Genomic DNA, 19683 nt, shown 5'->3' with positions numbered 1-19683 from the left:
GACTTTTTACCACTGGCGCCACCTGGGAAGTCCTCTCATTATCACTGGCCTCTGCCTCTGCTATTTGGGGGATGTTCACAAGACGGAAATGGCAACCCACTCCAGTATCCTTGCCTGGAGAATCCCATGGAGGAAGGAGCCTGGTAGGCTACAGTCCACAGGATCGCAAAGAGTCGGACGCGACTGAGCAACTTCACTTTCACTTTCACTTCACGAGTGTTACGTGGAGAAAGGTCTTCCAAGGTCACGAAAGCCCAGGGAAGCCTGGGTCTTCCCAGGTGCAGCAGTAGCCTTTGCTGCAGGACTCTCCAGACCTTTCCTGTGTTGTATATCCCCAAGTAGGGAGTTTCTCAAACCCACCTGACTGAATACAGAGCGTTCTGTGGGATTCTTGGGACCCTCTTTGGGAAACACTGTCTGATGCTGACAACAGAATCTGTCGGAAGAGGAAAGGCTGACCCTGGACCCCGGGAGAGGACAGCTCATGCCAAGATCAAGCAGCCACGTGAGGGGTGAGGGGCAAGGGAAAGACAGAAGAGGGGTCTGATGGGAAAATTTTGTAGGATTTGGGACAAGTGACCTTAAAGAAACAGGAGGACAATATCTGCTTTAAGAAGAAAAAACAGCTTCTTCCCTTTGAGGTCTGGGGGACTTGGGCACAAGGGTTCGACTGAGAGGCCAGTTAGAGAGACGGTCCAGGCAGGAGACCCAGGAAGGGAATGCAAATGTCACATCTGTTGGAGACAAAGATGCTGGTGTGAGAAGGGCGGGTCTGGGGTCGCCACAGAGGAGAGGCCAGCTGAGGGAGCTTCCAGACTCATAGCCCAGGTGGCCTGAAGCCTGAGCCAGCCTCTGAACCAGCATCTGCCCCTCCTGGGGTCTCCCCCTGGTAGTAACAGTGAAAGCATGGACAGCTGCCACCTAGGAGCCAAGGAAAATGCCGCCCGAGGACGGGTCTAGGTACTGCCTCACAGATTTCATGCGGCTGAGCATCCGCTGTGTGGATGTGAGTTTCTGCTCTATTCCAGCCGATGACGTCAGCGCATTTGGGACCATCAAGGCTCACACCTTCAGCCCCAGCCCTCCGTTCCAGGAGGCTTCCCTGTTAAGTCTTCGGAATCTCAGGAATTCCCCTAAAATGCTCCAGAGGCAGCAATTCTGGAGTCCACTCAGGAAGGACCTCATGTCCTTGTTGTCTCCCTAAAGCCCTCCCAGGGGTGAATATGTGCTCCTAAGACTGAGGTCTGGGCTCTCTTTTCTTTTTGAAAATTGCCCAGTTACAGAGGAATGATCAAAATCTATTTCCACTGTGGGATGCAGGGAACTGGCAGGAACTTCAGGTATTTAGTTCTCTGGGCTCCAGTTTGGGTTCTTTGCCTGTATGCTGGGAGCTGTTGCTTGTGATTAACCACTAGGAGAAGAGGTTCTCCTTTGTTTCACCACCAGTGAAAGGAGTGAAATTCCAGCCAGGGAGGGGGACCCACCTCTTTCCCTGCCTGTCTGGACCCCAGAGAAGCACCTCTTACTCCCAGTCCCCTTCACGTCACCTTAGCCTGCACAGCTTAATTCGTGTACTCATGAATTCATCCATTCACGTCTTTGCTCATCCACATTTCTGTTGCATGCCCACCAGGGGCAGGTGCTGGAGAAAGGATGGCAGTTCTAAAGGAGACACTCTGCAGGCTCACAGGTAGTTAAAACCTGGGCGCTGGGAGCACCCTAGAGGTGTGTATAGTTATGAGGGCCTGGAGCACGTCTCCCAGCTACTCCTTGGGGGTGACTGCGAAGGTTTTGCAAAGAAAGTGACATCTCAGAAGACACTAAAAAAAACATGAACAGCAGCAAAAAAACTGTGATTCCCAGCACAGAGCAAGGCACTTAGCACTCACTCTGATTCAATAACAAAATGAGCGAGTGAGTGAATGGATGAGTGCATTTTTAAGTCACTGGTGTTTCTGCCTCACAGACTTATCCTCTCGTGAGGAAAGCAGACAAGTGAGAGGGAGCTTTGCAAGAAGCCCCGTGTGAAGGATTGCTTCCTGTGCCTTTTGAGCTTCAGCTGTGAAGCATGACCTTTACTGCTTGTTGAACAGAGGCTGCTTTTAAAGGATATCCCTCCACTGTCCTCCCAGCAGGAAGGGGAGACTGGACGGTGCTCCGAGCCCACCGCTTTAAGGACCTTCTGCGTGTGCTCTGAAACAAGAAGACAGTAGGGCTTCCTTGGTGCCTCAGAGGTAAAGAATCTGCCTGCCCATGCAGGAGGCATGAGTCCGATCCCTGGGCTGGGAAGATCTCACATTGTGTGGGGCAACTAAGCCCGTGGACCACAGAGCCTGTGCTCTAAGAACCCGGGCTCTGCAACTACTGAGCCCGCGTGCCTCAGCTGCCGAAGCCTGCACACCAGAGGGCTTGTGTTCCTCAATGAGAGAAGCCACTGCAGTGAGAAGCCCAGCCCTGCAACAAGAGGGCAGCCTCTGTTTGCCTCAACTAGAGAAAAAACCCGCAATACGACACAGACCACAAAGCGACGGAGGCCAAGCACAGCCAAACATAAATACATAAAACTTTTTAGAAAGGAAGAAAACAGTGAGGGAAAGTGGCAATGGTGGGGATTTCCAAAGCAGCCCTGGAGGGAAGATGGTCCCATTTGACCGATGGCCGTGGGGGGCTGGAGTGGGGTGACGAGTCTCAGTGGAAATAGTTGATTGACTGAGAGCCATCTGAATGTGACAGAAGACGGGATAACTGAGCGCGGCTCATCCCCCAAACATACAAATGTGAACATGCACGCATACACACATATAAACACGTGACCACACACTTATTACACCCTTTGGGAAACAGATCACATGGAAGACACAGGTTTTGAATAGAAAATCGCTTCTTCAGAAGAGGTTGTGTGTGTGTGCATGCTCAGTCGCTCAATCGTGTTCGACTCTTTGTGACCCCATGGACTGAAGCCCTCCAGGGATCTGTCTTGGAAGTCCCAGCAAAAATTCCAGGACTAGAATCTTTGATACTCAAGGCAACGTAGACAGCTGCCAGCAGGTGGCGCCAAACAAGAGCTTGTGCTGGGAGAGGCGGCACACCACCAGGGACCCAAGGCGCACTTCATTCTGTTTTGCAACACCCCACAACTCTGCACTTTACGGCCTTGGATTTCTCAGCTCCCCCTACCCCATTAATGGCCTCATGGCAGGGTTTTACTGTAGTGATACTCTACAGGATAATGGAGCTCTTTGTGTATCTAAATTGGTCTTGTAGGCTTTGAAGTGCTTCCTTTGCCTTACTTAGTCATGTCTGACTCTTTGTGACCCCACGGACTATACAGTCCATGGATTTCTCCAGGCCAGAACACTGGAGAGGGTAGCGTTTCCCTTCTCCAGGGCATCTTCCAAACCCAGGGATCGAACCCAGGTCTCTTGCATTGCAGGCAGATTCTTTATCAGCTGAGCCACAGGGGAAGCCCAAGAATACGGGAGTGGGTAGCCTATCCCTTCTCCAGCGGATCTTCCCAACCCAGGAGTCGAACAGGGGTCTCCTGAATTGCAGGCGGATTCTTTACCAACTGAGCTATTTGGGAAGCCCGTAAGGAGCAGCTGCTGCACTTTGCTGGAGCAGCCGTGAAGAAATACCCTACATCCAATGTAACAGAAACCCAAGTAAGACAGTAGGTGCTGAAAGAGGGCATCAGGGGGCAGACAGACTGAAACCACAATCACAGAAAAGTAGCCAAATCTGATCACATGGACCACAGCCTTGTCCAACTCAATGAAACTAAGCCATGCCATGTGGGGCCTCCCAAGACAGCCAGGTCATGGTGGAGAGGTCTGACAGAATGTGGTCCACTGGAGAAGGGAATGGCAAGCCACTTCAGCATTCTTGCCTTGAGAACCGCATGAACAGTAGGAAAAGGCAAAAAGATAGGACACTAAAAGAGGAACGCCCCAGGTCGTTAGGTGCCCAATATGCTCCTGGAGATCAGGGAGAAATAACTCCAGAAAGAATGAAGGGATGGAGCCAAAGAAAACAACCCCCAGTTGTGGATGTGACTGATGATAGAGGCAAGGTCCAATGCTGTAAAGAGCAATATTGCATAGCAACCTGGAGTGTCAGGTCCATGAGTCAAGGCAAATTGGCAGTGGTCAACAAGAGATGGCAAGAGTGAACATCGACATTCTAGCAATCAGTGAACTAAAATGGACTGGAATGGGTGAATTTAACTCCGATGACCATTATATCTACTACTGCGGGCAGGAATCCCTTAGAAGAAATGGAGTAGCCGTCATGGTCAATGAAAGAGTCCGAAATGCAGTACTTGGATGCAATCTTCGAAACAACAGAATGATCTCTGTTCGTTTCCAAGGCAAACCATTCAATATCATGGTAATCCAAGTCTATGCCCCAACCAGTAACACTGAAGAAGCTGAAGTAAACAGTTCTATGAAGACCTACAAGACCTTTTAGAACTAACACCCAAAAAAGATGTCCTTTTCTTCATAGGGGACTGGAATGCAAAAGTAGGAAGTTAAGAAATACCTGGAGTAACAGGCAAATTTGGTTTTGGAGTACAGAATGAATCAGGGCAAAAACTAATAGAGTCTTGCCAAGAGAATGCACTGGTCATAGCAAACACCCTCTTCCAACCACATGAGAGAATAGTCTACACATGAACATCACCAGATGGCCAACACTGAACTCATATTGATTATATTCTTTGCAGCCAAAGATGGAGAAGCTCTATACAATCAGCAAAAACAAGACCAGGAGCTGCCTATGGCTCAGATCATGAACTCCTTATTCCCAAATTCAGACTTAAATTGAAGAAAGTAGGGAAAACCACTAGACCATTCAGGTATGACCTAAATCAAATCCCTTATGATTATACAGTGGGACTGACAAATAGATTTAAGGGTATAGATCTGATAGACAGAGTGCCTGATGAGCTATAGATGGAGGTTCATGACATTGTACAGGAGACAGCGATAAAGACCATCCTCATGGAAAAGAAATGCAAAAAAGCAAAATGGCTGTCTGAGGAGGCCTTACAAATAGCTGTGAAAAGAAGAGACATGAAAAGCAAAGGAGAAAAGGAAAGATATAAGCATCTGAATGCAGAGTTCCAAAAGAATAGCAAGGAGAGATAAGAAAGCCTTCTTCAGTGATCAGTGCAAAGAAATAGAGGAAAACAATAGAATGGGAGTTTAGAGATCTCTTCAAGAAAGTTAGAGATACCAAGGGAACTTTTCATGCAAACATGGGCACAATTAAGGACAGAAATGGTATGGACCTAACAGAAGCAGAAGATATTAAGAAGAGGTGGCAAGAATACACAGAACTGTACAAAAAAGATTTTCATGACCCAGATAATCATGATGGTGTGATCACTCACCTAGAGCCAGACATCCTGGAATGTGAAGTCAAGTGGGCCTTAGGAAGCATCACTACAAACAAAGCTAGTGGAAATGATGGAATTCCAGTGGAGCTCTTTCAAATCCTGAAAGATGATGCTGTGAAAGTGCTGCACTCACTATGCTAGCAAATGTGGAAAACTCAGCAGTGGCCACAGGACTGGAAAAGGTCCGTATTCATTCCAATCCCAAACAAAGGCAATGCCAAAGAATGCTCAAACTACCGCACAACTGCACTCATCTCACATGCTAGTAAAGTAATGCTCAAAATTCTCCAAGCCAGGCTCCAGCAATACTTGAACTGTGAACTCCCTGATGTTCAAGCTGGATTTAGAAAAGGCAGAGGAACCAGAGATCAAATTGCCAACATCTTCTGGATCATGGAAAAAGCAAGAGAGTTCCAGAAAAACATCTATTTCTGCTTTATTGACTATGCCAAAGCCTTTGACTGTGTGGATCACAACAAACTGTAGAAAATTCTTCAAGAGATCGGAATACCAGACCCCCTGACCTGCCTCTTGAGAAACCTGTATGCAGGTCAGGAAGCAACAGTTAGAACGGGACATGGAACAAGAGACTGGTTCCAAATAGGAAAAGGAGTATATCAAGGCTGTATATTGTCACCCTGCTTATTTAACTTATATGCAGAGTACATCATGAGAAACGCTGGGCTGGAAGAAGCACAAGCTGGAATCAAGATTGCCAAGAAATATCAATAACCTCAGATATGCAGATGACACCACCCTTATGGCCGAAAGTGAAGAAGAACTAAAGAGCCTCTGGATGAAAGTGAAAGAGGAGAGTGAAAAAGTTGGCAAAAAAGATCATGGCATCTGGTCCCATCACTTCATGGCAAATAGATGGGGAAACAGTGGAAACAGTAGCTGACTTTATTTTTTTGGCTCCAAAATCACTGCAGATGGTGATTGTAGCCATGAAATTAAAAGACGCTTGCTACTTGGAAGGAAAGTTATGACCAACCTAGGTAGCATATTCAAAAGCAGAGACATTACTTTGTCAACAAAAGTCTGTCTAGTCAAGGCTATGGTTTTTCCAGTAATCATGTATGGATGTGAGAGTTGGACTATAAAGAAAGCTGAGCGTCAAAGGATTGATGCTTTTGAACTGTGGTGTTGGAGAAGACTCTTGAGAGTCGCTTAGACAGCAAGGAGATCCAACCAGTCCATCCTAATGGAGATCAGTCCTGGGTGTTTATTGGAAGGACTGATGTTGAAGCTGAAACTCCAATACTTTGGCCACTTGATGCGAAGAACCGACTCATTTGAAAAGACCCTGATGCTAGAAAGATTGAAGGCAGGAAGAGAAGGGGATGACAGAGGATGAGATGGTTGGATGGTATCACCGACTCAATGGACATGAGTTTGGGTAAACTCTGGGAGTTGGTGATGGACAGGGAGGCCAGGCATGCTGTGGTTCATACGGTCGCAGAGAGTCGGATGTGACTGAGCGACTAAACTGAACTTTACCTTACTGCCTTGCCACAGGAGCAACAGCTAAGCAGGGAGGGGTCATTACTTCCACCTTGCAGGTAAGAAAATTGCAGTTTAGAGAAATTACAGAGGGAAGGGAGCAGCTGGCCATGCTTTAGCTGTTTCACTGCCTGGGGCATTCTATCATCATCTTCATTATTGATCTGAGGCATATTCACCACGTGTAAATACTTTGTGTCAGGGCCTTGTAACCAAGGGGATCCAGGGCTGAAAGCTGTGTCCCTACTGTCAGGGAGCTTCGGGGCTGATCACCCCTCTATCCCTCCTTACATCTGCTGTGATATCAGTGTAAACAGCTGTCTCCCTCTCTGCAGGCTGCAGCTGCGTCCTCATTTTCCTGTCCCAGACCCCCACCTGGCTGAGTGGGAGATGCCAGGAACTACAGAACACCCTGAACATGTTCCTGAAGCAGCTTCTTAGAGGCTCACTGTTAGTACTTTAAAATTTTCTTCTACTTCAAAACACAGAAGACATATGATGAAACAGAATGCAAAGGGCACCTGATTGAAAAATAATAACAATAAAACCTGAAGCTTGGGACTTGCCTGGAGGTCCAGTGGTTAAGACTCTGCCTTCCAATGCAGGGGGCATGGGTTCAATCCCTAGTCAAGGAACAGGTCCCCCACGCTGTGAGGTGTGGCCAAAAGTAAAACACACTGAAGATTTAGGGACCTCCCTTCCTTGTGGGGAGAAGGAAATGGCAACCCACTCCAGTGTGCCTGGAGAATCCCAGGGGGAGCCTGGTGGCTGCCGTCTATGGGGTCGCACAGAGTTGAACACGACTGAAGCGACTTAGCAGCAGTAGCAGCAGCAGCATCCTTGTGGAGGTCTCTGCTTCCAGCCCCCAGGGCTGGTCTTGTCGCTCCCCAGCACCACCCTGGGCACCTTGGGGAAACCTGTGAGATAGGCTTAGTCTTTCTCTCTCTTTTGTTGAAAGGACTTGGGCTGGGATGCGCTGGGTTTTTAAGGCTCCCTGAGGTCACAATAGCCCTGGTCCCACCCACAGGGCATCCATCCTGAGAGGTCCATGCCGATGTCACTGGTTAGGAAACTCCTGGAAAATACCACACACCCCACACTCAGCCGGAAAGGGGTGCGGAGCATGGAAACGCACATCAGGAGGCTGCCTCCCAGAGCTTGGAAACGCACATCAGGGAAGCCTCCGACTTCGTTTCCCCTCCTTCGAACAAGGGACTTCTCCGTGATCTGCATGGCTCCTCCACGGCCGCATCTGGAGGGTTTGGTGAGCCTCGTGAGACCCCAGAGTTTGGGGATGCCGGCTGGACACAGCTCAGCCCTGAGCTGCCTCTCTGTCCCCAACCCCAGAAAGTCTGCCAGGATTAGCCCTTCTCCATGCCCACAGCTCCTGGCCCTGCAGGCCTCCTCTGTCCTAGATGGGGCCACCGCAGTCTCTTTCCGGGCCGCTTGCCTCTGCTGTCATCTCCACTCCTCCACTTTCCACACAGTGGTTCCTGGGATGCAATCTTGTCACTCCTGCTCAAGGCCCTTCAATGGCTCCTTGTGGCTGCTTCAGGGGCCCCCGGGGGTCCCAAAAGACAGGCCCACCTGGATGCTCCCCCACCCAGCCTCCCACTTAACTGCCTCTCTCACCTGCCCCCGCCTCCATCACGGCCCTGCCTCTAACACAGCTCGCTCTCTCTTTTTTTCCTCTTTTAAAAACAATCTTTATTTTATATTAGAACTTAGTTGATTGACAATGTTGTGTTGACTTCAGGTGTACAGCGAAGTGATTCGGTGGTGCATACACACGTATCTGTTCTTATTCAGATTCTTTTCCCATGCAGGCTATCACGGAATATTGAGCAGAGTTCCCCGTGCTATGCGGTAAGTCCTTGATCGTCATATATCTTAGATATAGTATATTTAATGTGTACATGTCAATCCCAAACTCCCGATCTATCCCCCCAACCCTTCTCCCCTAGTATCATAAGTTCGTTCTCTAAGTCTGTGAGTCTGCTTTTGTTTTGTAAAGAAGTTCATTTGTATCATTTTTTTTAGGTTCCACGTGTAAGTGGTATCACTATTTGTCTTTCTCTGACTTATTTATTCCACTTAGTATGGTGATCTCTGGGTCCATCCATGTTGCTGCAAATGGCGTTATTTCACTCTTTTTAATGGCTGAGTAATATAAGGAAATGGCGACCCACTCCAGTGTTCTTGCCTGGAGAATCCCAGGGACAGGGGAGCCTGGTGGGCTGCCGTCTATGGGGTCGCACAGAGTCGGACACGACTGAAGCGGCTTAGCAGCAGCAGCAGCAGCAGCAGTATCCCATTGTATGTATGTACAGCATCTTCTTTACCCATTTGTCTGTCTGTTCCCCACTCAACTTCATCTCTCACCTGGGCCCACCTTTGTCGTAGCCCTGCCTCCATCACAGCTCTCTTTCCAGTGATGTTATCCTGTGTTCACTTCCTCGTCTCTCCCCGCAGATGGGCAGGCAGCAAGCATCTTCTATAGCATAGCACGTGCTTTAGGGCCGTGGACCAGATGCTCTCTGTATCGGCTGCTCATCTCCGCCGTGTAGCACAAAGCAGCCTTGGACAATGTGAACACACGTGGGCAGCAGCCCAGGTTCCGCCCTTGGAGTCTAGCTTCAGCCCCTGCGGTGAACGGTCTGTCTCATGCACTCCTGGGTCCCCAGCACACGACTGGCAGTGTGTGTGTGTGTGTGTGTGTGTGTGTGTGTGTGTGTTGTTCAGTCGTGTCTGACTCTTTGAGATCCCCTGCATTATAGCTATCCAGCCTCCTCTGTCCATGGGATTCTCCAGGAAGAATACTGGAACCGGTTGCCATTTCCTACCCCAAAGGGATCTTCCCAACCCAGGGACCGAACCTGAGTCCCTTACATCTCCTGCTTTGGCAGGCGGATTCTTAACTGCTGAGCCACAACGGAAGCCCCTTGCCTGGCGGTGTAGATCATTCGTGAAAGTTTGGAATGGATATATGACCCGGAGGGCTGTGTGGAGGGGACAGTGAGGAAAAACTCGTTTTTCTGAGGATCCAAGTCTTATACTCTGGCACAGTAAGAAGGCTCAGGCAGTGGGGTTCTGCTCTGTGCTGCCAAAGCAGGGCTTCTGCCTCCAACAGCACCCTGCCTAACGTCTCAGGAGGAGGAGCCCCCAGGCTTTGCAGATTAGCACCAGGGGAGTTGTAGGGCAAGATTCCTGGCTCCCTAGGGCAGAGGGAAGAGAGGACCCCAAAGTGACCCAGCCACAGAGCAAGGGGAACCACTCGTCAGTTCCCAGTCCTGAGAGGACCCACCAGGGGCCAGGGCTCCCTCAAGAATATCTATCGGCTATTGCTGCTCTGAGCCCAGAGCCCCACCTCCGAGGGCCAATCCAGTGGCTCTGGAAAGCTCCCACTAGTTGTCAGGCAAGGAGCCTCTTCTTATTTCTCGCCCCTGAAGTCTGTATCTTCTGCTCCCCTAGACTTCCGGGGGATCCCAAAGCTGTGCAGTGAGTGAAGTCGCTCAGTCGTGTCCAACTCTTTGCGACCCCATGGACACCAGGCTCCTCCGTCCAGGGGATTTTCTAGGCAAGAGTACTGGAGTGGGTTGCCATTTCCTTCTCCAGGGAACTTCCCGACCCAGGGGTCAAACCCAGGTCTCCCACATTGTAGACAGACGCTTTCCATCTGAGCCACCACTTGATCTTAGCCAAAAGGCCAAGAAGCGATCAAGCATTCCTCATTTGGAGGAAGAAAGACATTTCTCCCCAAACTTTGAGGAACTTTTTGTCTGAAGTCGCTCTGCCATCTGGTGGCTATATCTGGGGATTGCAGTTGCGTCTGGGCCAATCCCACTGTCTGTCGGCTGTATTCCTATACCTCTGAAGCCCTCCCCTAGAATAACCTAATCGAGTCCTATTCATTCTGCAAAACTCTGAACCTAGCCTAGAACCTAGGCGTTCTGAGTGTTTGCAGTTCTGTCCTGGGGGTGGAACAGGCTGGCACATAAAGCCTCCCGGGAAGTGTTTGATGAATGAGTGAGCAACAGTGACGCACATCAGATTGTGCCGACCTTCTTCCTCTGACCACACGATTTCTGTTTGTTGGCTGTATTTCCTTCTGTGCCATCCTTTACATAGCTTTATGTGTGCAACTCTCATATTCCCTCCTGGATTATAAATTCTGGAGACGGTGTTTCCATTTTCTAACTGAAGTAGAAATGCAGTGAATACATTTTAAAAATTAGGAATACTACAGTATTGCGTGCTGCGTGCTGTGCCAAGCCACTTCAGTCGTGTATGGCTCTTTGCGACCCTATGGATCATAGCCTGCCAGACTCCTCTGCTTATGGCATTCTCCAGGCACGAGTACTGGAGTGGGTTGCCATGCCCTCCTCCAGGGCATCTTTTCCAGTTCAGGGATTGAACCCATGTCTGTTACATCTCCTGCACTGGCAGGCGGGTTCTTTACCACTAGCACCACCTGGGAAGCCCCAACTATAGTATTACTCTCATTAGTAGCAATCCATTGCATGTATGATCTGCTTTATTACTTCTATTAGTTTCTACATTTGATCTTCTCAACAGTTCTATGAAAGACTAAGGCAGAAACTATGAATCCTGTTTTTGTATAAGGAAACTGGGTCTCAGTAAGCTTAAGTGACTTGCTGAAGACCACACAACTCCTGAGTGGATGTGCTGGGGCTTCTGACTCCGACTGAGCGTTCTGTTCCCTGCTTCTGTTGATTTGGGTCCCAATGGGAAGAGTGTACCTGGTGGGGTCACTGAGGGAAGGTGACATTTTCGTGTGGGCAGAGGGGATCTGTGCAAAGAACCTGTGCTCTGTAGAAAAGACATTCCTCCAGCATTCCTCACCTCTGCTGTGCTAATCTGTCAGGAGGACAGAACAAAGTCCCACAGACCCGGGGCTTCAACAACAGAAGTGCATATTCTCCCAGCTCTGGAGGCTGGATGTCCAAGGTCAAGGTGTCAGCAGGTTAGGTTTCTCCTGAGGCCTCTCTGCTTGGCGTGCAGACAACTAGCTTCTCCCTGGGTCCTCACGGGGTTGTCTGTGTCCCCATCTGCTCTTCTTACAAGGACACCAGTCACGTCAGATCAGGGTCCGCTCCAGTGACCTCCTGTGACCTTAATCACCTCTCAAAAGGCTCTGTCTCTCCCTACAGTCACATTCTGATGTCCAGGGGGTTAGAACCTCAACATACGAATGTTCAGCTCCGCCCTTGCCCCCCGGCAGGCAATCGTCGCCTTCTTTCTCCATGGGCTTGTGTTCTCCTTAGAGAGACTCTGGATGCTATTCTGCCTCTTCAGAATTGCCAGAGATAAGGCTGGCTCACGGCTGCCTCATGGAAGGGTAACGTCTCAGGCTGTCAGTGACTAAGAGGGCAGATAACCCCCAGAAGCCCACACAGACCCCTGCAGGCAAAGTAGCTCCATATACCATAACCACTTTGGCAACAAATTGAAAACCCCGAGCAAGTGGCAGAGGACTTCCTGTCTGAGAGGAATGGCTGCAGACCAACACCTATGAGAATTTTCTGGGCACTTGGATGGAGGAGACCAGCACCCAGAATTCAATTTCCGACACTTAGAGACTCTCCAAATTCGTCCAAATGTGAAATGTGTTCAGCTTATTTTGGGGTAAGTCTCTTCATGGCCCTGGCACCCAAGTTTCTTAACCTGTAAAATGAAGCACAGACTAGATCCAGTCATAAGACTTGAAAGGAAGGTTTGGGAACCACGACTCACACCACCAGTTGTGTGACCACACTCGAGTCGCTTTAACCTCTCTGCAACTTTGTCCTCTTCTCATAAATACAATGGAGGATCAGGGAATCTCTAATTCAGTGCCAGCTCTGAAATCATCTACTTAAAAAAAATTCAAGCAATTATAAAATTACAGAAAAATAGAAAGTACAGTTATATAAGAAAGCCTTTTCCTTCCTGCTCATTGGAGAGTAAGTTGCTGACCTGATTTTCTATCCACGTGTATGTGTCTACAAACAAGGACACTCTCCTCGACAACCAGAAGATGGATGCTGATATATCCATCCTCGGAATTCTCAGACCTCACTGAGGCTTTACCAACTGGCCTGATAATGTCTTTCAGAGCCAAAGGAGCCATTTAGAATGACGCGCTACCCCAAATTGTCACTTCCTTTTGGTCTTCTTTTCCTGGGACGGTTCCTCCTTTTTTCTCTGATTTCCGCAGCCTCAGGACTTCTGTAGACTTTGTTCCAGCTATTCTGCAGAATGTTCCTTGATGTCAGGCCCCCTGGCCAGGGACCCCTGGCTTGGACCCTTACTTCCTGTCACCCGTCCTGCGTACGGACATGCTGCCGCCCCAGCCAGGCTCTGACCACCCTCCCCACCCCGTGTGGGCTCCTACACCCCTCACCTGGCCCCCTTTCCCACGGACCCCTCTGTCTCCACGCAGTCCTGAGACCCTCCTGTCCTTGAACTGAGGACACAGCAGCGCTCCATGCCACGTCGGGGGGTTTGGGGCTGAATCGCTTAGAACAAAACAGAAGAGAGGGGAAGTGCGGAGCTTGAGGCTTTAGTCTCGAGTCCATCCCAGAGTGGGGGTCGGTAGGAGGAAGGACCAGCAGGGCCCGGGACTCAGGGAGCGGCAGTCGTGGTGTCAGGAAAAGAAAAAGAAGGCAGTTGAGGGCACTGAGGTGGGCTTTGCACACACATTCTATGGTTCTGGAAGATCTGGTGGGGCCCCCCTTGGGGTCCACAAAGAGCCCCTCAGCAGCAGGAGGGGATGGCTCTCACCCCGGAAGGCATCTCCCTTGGGAGCCTGTTCTGCGTGACAAGATGTTGCCGATTGTAGCAGTATACCTAGGAGATGTGACAGGGAGCTGGGATGTGCAGCTTACAGAAGCCAGGACTCCCTGAGGTCTTCGAGGGTGCCCACGACTACCTGGGTGGGCCCCCAGGAGCCGCGCCCAGTGCTGGGATGAGACCCGTGGGGAGTCAATGCAGCTCAGCCTGAGACCTCATTCTCCAGGTCAAAGCTGTACATAGCTGAGGAGGCCTTCCCGTGGGGGGTGAATTCCCCGTCATGGGTGGCATTCGAGTTGAACAATACAGAGAACTTCAAGGATACTCAAGTCCAGGCCAGGGAGGGGTGGGAGAAGGAGGGAGCGTTCACCCAGCCCCCCCCAACCCAGCCTGTGGTCCTGTCACTTACCTTTGCCCCATACAGGAGTTGGGTTTTCCTGAGTGTTACCCACACCCGGCTTTGCGTCACTTCCTCTGCATCATCATGGCCTGGCGTTGGCCTTGGCAGTGCACGTGACAGTCCCCCCCTCTCACAGGCCAGGAACCTGGGGCAGAGGTGCTCATGTTCCTGGGGCTAAGCCCTTAGTCTCGGTCAGGGCACTTCTGGACCTGACCCTCCACAGCCATCAAGGCCAACTCAGAGCAGAGAACCCAGGCCTGCCTGCCTCCCTGGCGTGGGTGACACCGATGGGTGTCTTCCCACCCCAGAGGACCTTTCCCCTCCTCGACTATGCTGGCAGCTGCCCACCCAGCACCTGAGTCCCTGGGTGATCCGGGGATAGCACTTTGGAAGGATGCTACATGCTTCCTGCACTTGAGCAGAGGAGCCAGGGCCCAAAGATGGAAAACGGCCTCTTCCTGGGCCTGTTCTGATGTAAAACTGCAGAACTCAGAATTAAATAGTGGCTTTGCAGCACAGAGCAACGGTGCCCAATTAAGCTATTCTGGGGCCTGAGGGCACTTTGGCATTTTGTGAGTTTTTATTGCTCAAAACAATGAATAATACATAAGTCTGTAGAGTCTCAATTCAAATGATGACTCATGCATCACATTTCAGTCTAACCCATATTTTAATGTGATCCTCCTAGACTTTAGAAAGTCAGGGGCCCCCTACTTCTTTTCTTTAAATTGTTTAAAGTTTTATGTATTCATTTTCGGCTGCACTGGGTCTTCGTTGCTTTGCGTGGGCTTTCTCTAGGTGCAGCCAGAGGGCTTCTCATTGCAGTGGCCCTTTGAATTGAATTGAATTGAAAGTCACTCAGCTGTGTCCAGTTCTTTGCGACCCCATGGACTATACAGTCTATGGAATTCTCCAGGCCAGAATACTGGAGTAGGTAGCCATTTCCTTCTCCAAGGGATTTTCGCAACCCAGGGATCGAATCCAGGTCTCTTGCATTACAGGCACATTCTTTACCAGCTGAGCCACAAGGGAAGCCCTTTACCTCTCAGTAATTCAACTGTGGATCTTTCAGGGAAATACTTCTCCAAGAGTGGAACATGGACCACCACTGGTCAGCAAACAACTTGTTCCTGGCCCGGAATAAGGTCAGAAATGAAGAGGAAATGTTTAGAAAGCTTCAGAGCCATTTCACAGGGTGATTTTATGTGAGTTGAATCTAATACAAATAATATAAGTTTGAACTTGTATTTTATATGTTCATTTTGTGGTTCATTTTTCTAGTGATCAAATTGCCTTATGTTTTATGTAAGTATTGGTCTGCAAGAAGTTAGAAATTTGAAACAAGAGCCCACAAGCTCTGTCCTTCCCCACGGATGGTCTGAGACTGGTAGGTCCAAGGCCACAGCCCTTCCTGCTCCTCCCTGCAGCCGTGTCTACCGAGCACAGAGATTAAGTCCACACAGGGCGCTTCGTTCACCGCAGGGCTCTCCGTGCCTCTGGGCTTTGGCTGTGGGACCCCTTAGTGGGTGACCACAGCTGACCTCTGGGCCCGCAGTGTCCTGAGACTTGCAGACCGGCGACCGAATCGGGCTGTCGGAACTCAACTTGAACCTGACTTTGCCACGAAGTTGTTGGGGGACCTGGGGCAACTCACCTTCCTCTTTGGGTGGCAGGTCTTTCATCTTTTTAACAGCCCTTCCGGTTCTCGCACTGTGGGGCTTCAACCCTGGGAATCACTGAGATACTCATTTCACAGCAGTGAAGTCAAAGCCCAGATTTCTAACTCAGTTTTCATAGCATGTGGAAGGCAATTTTTTTTTCTTTTTTCAAATTTTCACTGGCGTATAGTTGCTTTCCGATCTTGTGCTAGTTTCTGCGGTGCAGCAAAGTGAATCAGCTCTACGTACGCATCCAGTCCCCTCTCTTTTGGACTTCCTTCCCATTTAGGAAGCCACAGAGCCCTGAGTGGGGTCCCCCGTGCTTTACAGTAGGTTCTCATTAGTAATTTATTCATGTGTAGTATCGAAAGTGTGCAGATGTCAGTCCTGATCTCCCAGTCCCTCCCACTTCCCCTCCCCCCGTTGGTATCTGCACATTTGTTTTCTATGCCTGTGTTGCTCTTTCTGCTTCACAAATATGTTCATCTGTACCGTTTTTCTTATTTTTTTAAATTATGAAAGTATGCTAATACATTTACAGGAGACTTGAAAAATATAGAACAAAGTTACGTGTAGTTTTGTTACATGTAGTTTAGTTGCTTGTTACACGTAGTTTGCTTGCTCAGTCGTGTCCAACTCTGTGTGACCCCATGGACTGTAGCCCGCCAGGCTCCTCGGTCCATGGGGATTCTTCAAGGAAGAGTACTGCAGTGGGTTGCCATGCCCTCCTCCAGGGGATCTTCCCAACCCAGATCTCCCACGTTGCAGGCAGATTCTTTACCGTCTGAGCCACCAGGGAAGCGCGAGAATACTGGAGCGGGTAGCCTACCCCTTCTCCAGTGGGTCTTCCCAACCCAGGAACTGAACCGGGCTCTCCTGCATCGCAGGCAGATCTTTACCAGCTGAGCTACCGGGGAAGTCCCGTTTCACTTCATATTACAATCATTTTTTAAGAAAATAAATTAAGATTTTCAGTTGGAGTTTCAATATTAAATTCTCAAAAATTAATAGAATGAATATTTAGAAAAGTAGAAGGCCATGGTAGACCCGAAAATCACCGTGACCCAGCTCAACATAATTGAGACAGGCTGCACCATTTTCCAGATTCCGTATTTTCATTCTTACCAGCACTATTTACAATAGCCAGGGAAGAGAAGAAGGCGGGGAAGAGCTTTTGCCCTCGGGAGAGGCAGGAGGGGGATGGGGGAGGAAGACCAGGTGGGGTGGGATTTGGAAGATCCAGAGAGACGAGGCTGAGCAGCTGCTGTGACCTGTGCATTTGGGCAAAGAGGGCTGCTCCAGATGGCTTGTGTCAAGTGTGGGTGTGAATCCAGTGTTCTCTCTTCTTCTCCCCTTCAAGAAAACTTTCAGGGAAGACCTCCAACTCACCTCAGAGTTTCTGGAGTGAAATCTGTGTTTATTCTGAATGCAGCAGTGGCTGAGGCTGGCCCCCAAGACCGCCCTGTTCTGTCAGGCTGCACAAAGCTCTGATGGTGAGTCGCTCAGAAAGCTTGTCGGTCTCATTCTGTTTAGCAAGGGCCAGCCCTTCCTGTGTTCTCACCATCTCACGGTGGTTGAACGTCATTGTTAAAAGCCTGTCGTCCTGTATCGTGTAGTGGGCTTGGGATGAGTGGAGGGGACCAGGTACCTCTAAAGGCGGCATGAGGCAACGGTCCCCAGGTTAGACCCCTGCATCTTTTCCGCGGGACCACACGCCCTTTCCCAAGTAGATCATCCTGTCCTCTCCCTGTCTGCAGGTTTGTGTCTATCCCCAGTACTCCACTCACCCCAGCAATGCAGGCGGAGCATACCCGTTGCTAGTCTTGCTCTTAGAGATGACTGCAGACTGCAAACAACTCGAGGCACAGGGCCTCCCTGACTGCCGTAGGAACTGTAGACTGTTGCAGGCTTAGAGAACGGGCTGGACTTGCGGACACAGTGAGGGGAAGGAGAAGGCGATGAACAGAGAGAGCAGCATTAACATCCATGCATTGCCTCGTGTAAAGCGAAAGTGAAACTTGCTCGGTCGTGTCCAACTCTTTGAGACCCCATTGACTATACAGTCCAGTATAATCAATGGAGTGGGTGTTGCCTTCTCTAGGGGATCTTCCCAACCCAGGGATTGAACCCAGGTCTCCCGCATTGCAGGCAGCTTCTTTACCAGCTGAGCCCCCGGGGAAGCCCTGCCATGTGTCAAATATTTAGCTAATGGGAAGCTGCTGTATAGAACAGGGAGCTCAGTTCCGTGTTTTGTGATGACCTAGAGGGGTGAGAGGGAGGCTGGAGAGGGAGGGGACACATGTATACACACAGCTGATTCAGGTTGTTGTACAGCAGAAACCAACACACCACTGTAAAGCAACTATACTCCAACTGAAAAAAAAAAAGAATGTTAGCAACACGGAACACTGGGCTTCCCTTCAGTGAGAAATGCTCCTCTGTCATGTCCTGTCCATTGCTGGCTTCCCTACCCCAGTGCCAGCTCCAAAGAGGCACTCACCATGTCTACCCTGATCATAGTGATGTGCCCAGATCAAGGGGCATGTGGGTGCCTAACACTGTGTGTTGACTGAGTGGTTTAGCCACTGATGGCTGGAGAGGAAGCAGGAGCCTCCTTCACTGCCCCATTGCTCTTCCAGGGTCTAGGATAAAGAGCTGACATACTGCCTTGACATTCTTTGCAAACGTGAAATCATGGGTTTTTACTCTCTAACCTTCTCTAGAAATCCCTTTGACCCGGGAGGCCACAGAATTTGAACCAGCTGGATCCAATTCCTGAACCCGGGTATCAGACCCGTGGGCCCCTGTCCTTGTCTTGGACAGTGTCCAGAGGCAGGGTGGGTCTTAGTTCCGCAACCAGCGATGGAACCCACAGTCCCTGCATTGGAAGGCAGAGTCTTGGCCACTGGATCACTAGGGAAGTCCCCTGAGGGGGATCTTAATACATAGAAGCGCATTTAAAAGTGTGGTCGGCACATAGGAGTTATTCTGCACACGGCGGCCCTTAGTAACATGCAGAGCTGCGCAGTGTGTATCCTGCCTGCTCAGAGTCGCTCAGCTGGGAGCCAGGAGCCTGTGGACTCTGAGCATTCCTGACTTGTGCGGCAAGGGGGCAGTGGAATTAGAGCTCACGCCAGGGTGGAGTGAGGGGCTCCTGGGGTGCCCTGGGGGCTCCAGCACGCCTCCTCCTAATCCTGGCTCTTAGCCCTCTTTACTCGCAGTGAACGCCTTTTCTGCTCTGAGCCTCAACTTCCTCATCTGAGCAGTGGGAGTGGTCCTCTATGCCCTTTCAAGTCCACAGGCAAAAGGGTTGGGTGAGAAGGTGCTTTTCAACAGGAAGAATAAAAGGCTCAGGCTTCCCAGGTGGCCCAGTGGTAAGGAATCTACCTGCCAATGCAGGAGACACAGGTTCGATCCCTGGGTGGGGAAGATCCCCTGGAGAAGGAAATGGCAGCCCACTCCAGTGTTCTTGCCTGGAGAATCCCATGGACAGAGGAGCCTGGTGGGCTACAGTCCATGGGGTCGCAAAGGGTTGAACACGGCTAAGACACTGAGCGGGCACTTTCCAAACACGTGAGGTGTGTGTGTGTGGCAGGGAGGGGTGTGGGAGAGGAGGCCAGAAGAGTTTTGAGTTGGAAATGCTCCTCGTGCAAGAAACTGCAGAAAATCTGTTTCTCAGGAAACCAGGCGACCTCAAGGGGAGGCCAGCCGTCCAGTTCGTGGGCTCCATCTGCGCTCACAGCGGGCAATGCCAGGGGCGGTGGCAGAGTGCCCGGGCCGGCGACACCAACACCCGGGCAGCCAGGAAGAGGGGCTGACATCTGTGTGGGGGTGGAAGCGGATGTGGCATTTTTAGTTGGAAAACAATACGCATTTGTCAGGGTTTGCTCTTTCTTTTCTAAATACAGAACATTTGGGGAGAGGACAAGAGG

Source organism: Ovis aries, chromosome 2 (assembly GCF_016772045.2).
Source record: "Ovis aries strain OAR_USU_Benz2616 breed Rambouillet chromosome 2, ARS-UI_Ramb_v3.0, whole genome shotgun sequence".
NCBI lineage: Eukaryota > Metazoa > Chordata > Mammalia > Artiodactyla > Bovidae > Ovis > Ovis aries.
The sequence above is the reverse complement of the archived record's forward strand: the minus strand, read 5'-3'. Positions refer to the sequence as shown.